Consider the following 5437-nt stretch of genomic DNA (forward strand, 5'->3'; position numbering starts at 1 on the left):
ACTTTTGATTATTTATTGAAGATTATTACTTTTTGAAAGATTAATTATTATAAAAAATTATACCAAAAATATCTATAGTAAATCAAAATTTTATAAAAAAAAATAAACATATTATTATGTTTATTATAGACTAATTAAAAAAAAAAACTTACAAAAAAAAAAAAAAAAAAAAAAAAAAAACTATTATTTTATGATATTTAATAAATTAAATTTAAAAATAAAGTTATGATAAATTATAAAGTTAAGAAATAAAGTTATGATAAATTATTTAAAAAATATCAAATAAATATTAAAAAAGTATTAAATTTTAGTTTTAAAAATTATATTTATTACATGTAATTAAATAAGTGAGTGTATTAAGAAACAAAAAATATTAAGCATGAACTAATTTTAAATTTATATGAAAAGAGTCATGATTGAACATAATTTTTTTTTCTTTTGATATAAAATAAATATCAAATTTTAATAATTTTTTTCTATAAGTTATAGAATTATTGTTAATTTAAATTTATATGTGTTTTTCTATTTAACATGAAAAATATTATTAAAATAAATTTATATATGAACACAAATTTTTTTATTTAATAAATATAAAATATATGATAATATTTATTAAAATAACCAATTCTTATTTTTATTGAAATAACCAAGTCTTATTTTTATTGAAATAACCAAGTCTTATTTTTCTATTGGTATAAAGTGGCTATTATTATTATACTAGTTTTTTTTCTAATTTTCTTATAATTTTATTAGAAATTATTTTTTTATATAAATTAATATAATTAATTTTTATATAAATTAATATAATTTAATTTCTTTACCTTTTTTAATATTGATGTCACTTTTCAATAATTTTATGTCCACATAAAGATTGTGAAAAAAAAAATTAGATATTATTCTACATGTATTACTTATTAAGACTTCTTTTCTAGCTTTGTATGATAATTAATCATTTTACATGCATCAATAAAACTTACTATTGATCAAAAGCACCACACAATTAGAAGGTTGTTCTTAAGTTCTATTATATTCAAATAGATATGTTTTGTGATTAATTAGTTCTTAGGTGTGTCAAATTAGTCAAGCATTGTAAGTACTTTATAAAGGCTATTGATACTATTAAGAGTTGTTAGTGTTAACTTAATCACCATCTTCTTCAATTTCTATAGTTATTACCATGCCAATGGATATTACACCAAGTAGTATTAGTAAAGAAAGATGTTTTTTATTTTTATTTTTTATTAATATTAATATTAATATTATTTAGAATCCACTTGCATACTTATTATTCATAATACCTTTTTTCTTTTTTACGCTCAAAACCAAATCATAAAATTTCTACAAAAGCCCAACCCCTGTGCTCACCAGGGCGAAGTGGCTCTAAAAAAACACACAAACTCCAATTATCATTTTCCTCATAATCGGTTATTTCTAAAAACAAATGCTCTTTCAAACTCATTTTAATGTTTTCAGATCCTGACAATCTCTGTTCCTCCACTTGTTAGAGATACACGGATTCTTTTCCTTGATTTGAAGCACTGAAAATCCTTTCATGACAGTGCCCCAGCTGCTGCGTTTTACAACATTCTTTTGTACATATTTCTGTTTTCAGTGTTTCCATTTTCATGCTTTTCAGACTGGCTTTGAGAATATCTGCAGGTATTGCAGACCTGGAGATTGTGCTGTATGGCTTTAGGATCGAGGCAGCAACTTTAGGTCAGAGAAAAGGAGATGAAGCTTCACAGGCAAGGAGATTAGGTCAAACGTTGATGAGCTTCTCATACTTGTAGGCTCCATTGCTACAAGATGCTTTGTTACAGGAACCAACGCTTGTCATCGAACTCCAGGAGTAGAATCCGGTATCAAAGATGCTGCAAAGAAGTATCGTTTCGATTCAGCCTTCAGATTGTTCAAAGTCTTCATCTATCCCTGCTTCTCACATAGATTAGTGAAATGGGGACCCCTTTGTGGATCACCTGCTATGGCCTTGCGGTATATGAGATCGGTGTTGCTGTTTTTTTAGGTGACTCGCACAGTCGAAGGTAAGCTACAACGTGTTTTGTCCTCGCGTTTCAGCAGCTCACATGTCTGGTGAGTGTCTGCAGGTATTCCTTGTTGAATCTAAGCCATCCTACTTTTATGAAGTGGAAAGTAATCACAGGAACCTCGATGGGTTTTGGTGATATTTGTGGGCAGTTCTGTCTTGTAAAGAAAAAATCTAGTTTCTTGCTGAGCTTTTCAAGAATACTTGATTGGCGTCCGTAGATCAAGCACCGGCTGGAGTATAATTGATGATCGGAAAGCACACATTCGAGCTCCTCCATCATCACTTCGATTTCATAGCTGATTTGTAGTTTCGTTTCGAATATGACAAGGGGATTCATTGTGTAATCCGTGGAACTGTGCTGTATAAGCAAATAATCGTTACACTCGGGAACTATCATTTTCCTGGCCTTGAGAACAGGATTGCATCACCCAACATTCTGGAAGTCAGGGTTTCGGGTTTTTTGTTTGTTTTTGCTGTGACTACCGTGGATTGAGAACCTCGGCAAGCAGATATTCTACAGTGCGTACAATCTGGTGCATTTTTTAAAACATGTACCGACTGTTGTTTCAATCTGTTCTTTTGAGGTCATTGCTGTTCCTTCCTACGGTACAGATGCTGCCTGCATCACAGTATCTACGGCTTCTTGAAGGCTGCAGTGTAGCTAAACGGGGGATTGTGGGGATCTTCACACGCTGTGTAAGGGTAACGAAGGAACCATGATTATGTAGAGGGCCACAAAAAACTATCCGCTCCCAAGTGGGCAGTTGAATCTTTTGTTCCTGATTCTTTGCATTTTCGTATTGGTGATTCGCATCGTCGTTATCCACTACCACCCGCTTTCGTATGGTTTGTGACCAAATTTGGGCACACTCCTCTCAAGCACTTCCAGGAATGCTCTACTTACCCATCCATAATCTCTCCTTCCCGACCAAAGTCTATTTTCGATGTGAAGGCAACGACGCTACACTGCTAGAATCTCTGGCTTTAGTCTTGAGTTGGCATTTATGTTGAATCTCATGTTCGATAATCTTTCGAAGGATCCGAGGAATCTCTCTGCAGGTTATTCCTCACGACTACGCAGAAGGGATGCCTATGTCCGTCCTAAGTTCCATGGCTGGACTCCGCGAGAGACCCTACTTTGCGACTTCGATGCTTTTAACTTCAGCGACAAGAGTAACCTGCTTCACATCCAAATGCGAGTATGTCGAATTCCTTGAAGGATTCCAGCCCGGGATCAAGTTGCATCACCGTTTACTATTTGTTCTGTTTTTATGAAACAGATTGAACCAACCTTGACTAGCGATGAAAACAATGGTCTAAGAAATACTTTTTGATGCAAGAGATCCTGCCCTTGATTGCCAAGGCTCTAGTCTTGTAGTCAAACTCAACCTTAAGGTGCCAGCGAAATCTATCTTTCTAAGAGCCTAAGCAGACCCTCTTTAAATTCTTCCTCCACAGCCGCCCTTTCAAACCCGGGGAAGATCCTCTTACAAACGACTATTGGCAATTTTGAAGATAATTTCTAGCACTCAAGTGTAGAGATTATACACAAGAATGTCACGAAGAATTTTCATTTTCAGAAGACGGACTACCTCCTAGCGAATGCGGGCTGGCACTGCAGGTTATGCTTATGATGTGTTCGAGAGTTTATCTTGAAAAACTCATGCTTATTCCAATGCTGTCTGTGTGCAGTTCTCGCAGGATCTGAAGCATCGTGTGCAGTAGTAGTGGCCTATTTGACATGTGGAGGAAATTACTGTGTTCAAGGAGCTCATTAGTAAGGTGGGCTCAGGTGCACCATCATTTTTTCGGAGTATAATTGACAAAGTAGTCATTGGAGAATAGGTACACGTGAGATAGACCCTGTCCCTTCGGCTATGTAGACTTACGGTGAGCGCCGTGTGTTAAGTTCGCAGATAATGAAGTACCCATGGAGCAGCTACTTTCGGTGGATCTTTTTGAACACAAATAACAATTTTGCAAATGTTATGGATTATCCAGAGGCTTCTATGGAGTACATCATCACTCTCTCTCGGAGAGTATTAACACAGCCCTTGTAAGATGCCTAGTTCTCGTCTATGAGCTTCTATGTTGATTTATTTGAGAAACCAGAGTAGATTCAAAACAACCGTCATGAAGGCGATCATTAGACGAACAAGCAAGCGATCCCCTGGTGCGACCGAGATAATTCCGAACTTCAGTTTCAATTAGTCTTCGTTTGTTTTGGATTACATGAATCTCCAAGTGTACTTTTCTGATTACAAATTAGTAATCATAAGTATGTGTATTTCTCTCTCTCTCTCTCTCTCTCTCTCTCTCTCTATATATATATATATATATTTATCTATATATTTACACCCACAAATAAGCACATTCTCTTGGCTCCCTGCTGCAAATCGAATTGAATTGTGATATGAAACTGGTTCTCTAAGTGATTTTTTCTTCGCTTTGATTTGGTGCCCAAGCCTGAAATATGCTGCTCACCATGCAGAGCTGCACGTTTTGTACTGGCTGTCCAAACTGTCCAGTTGAGTACTTGCTTTCAGGAAATCAGACTGCTATTTTCACCCTGTATCATGTGAAGAACCCATCTATGAGGTGTATGCCTTTGCAGTGGATCTATGAGGTACTATTGGTGATGTATTTGATGCCCTCCTTGTGTTGCAACACATGATTCATGCTTATCTAGACAGTTTGAAGAGACTTTTTTTTTTCAAAACTAAATCGTTCTGAGACAGATAATTCAAATCTGCTGCAACCTGCACAGCTATTATGCTAGGTTGGTTTAAAGCATTGAAGTGGTTCTCAAAAGTGTTCTAACCCAAAAGAGTTGAGGTTGTAGATGACTGCACCCTTTTATTTCAAAGTTCCCTTCACATAAATCACCCCTGTTTGAGTGCTCCCTGTTCATCAAAGCTTGGTCAAGTATTCACATGTTCTATGCATTTGCCAGTTATTAAGCTGACAATGTAGAGAATCTACAAGTCCACTTTAAACTACTGTGGATATTTGGTTGCAACTGTGGCATTTCTAAAGCAGTGTTTGAACAAATCTAATGACAGTGCCTTCTGAGGGTGATATCTCAACCGCCATAGTTGTGATGCACTACAAGTGTGACCACTACAAGTATTGCTGCTGTGGATTTGTACTGTTGAATAGACCCACCATAAACTCTGACCCTGTCAAGGTCTTCACAATCCTGCAGGTAGTTATTCTATGCACTAAAACAAGTTCCTGCTTGACATTCTCCTTTTCACAATTGGCTGACCACCAACAATGTTTCCATATTCCAATTGCTATTACTTCAACTTGCATAAAGAAGCTGAGCTTCTCCCTATTTGCTCAGAATTAACTCTGCCTTGTTCAGTTTGTACCCTTGAACAACATGAA

General features: G+C 35.5%; 1 long non-coding RNA gene across 3 annotated transcripts; it reads left to right on the plus strand.

Annotated features, from left to right (window-relative positions):
• The first annotated feature begins 673 nt into the window (after positions 1-673).
• On the plus strand, positions 674-4346 carry LOC149986506 (uncharacterized). Of its 3 annotated transcripts, none has more exons than XR_016500353.1 (3): positions 674-3246; positions 3740-3829; positions 3957-4346. It is a non-coding gene; the product is annotated as an uncharacterized LOC149986506 (long non-coding RNA). The 3 variants fall into 3 exon arrangements; XR_016500352.1 differs by having other exon boundaries at positions 684-3246; positions 3964-4346; XR_016500354.1 differs by having other exon boundaries at positions 712-2042; positions 3964-4346.
• The last annotated feature ends 1091 nt before the right edge of the window (positions 4347-5437 follow it).

The sequence above is a fragment of the Physcomitrium patens genome, chromosome 23, assembly GCF_059467195.1.
Source record: "Physcomitrium patens ecotype Gransden chromosome 23, ASM5946719v1, whole genome shotgun sequence".
NCBI lineage: Eukaryota > Viridiplantae > Streptophyta > Bryopsida > Funariales > Funariaceae > Physcomitrium > Physcomitrium patens.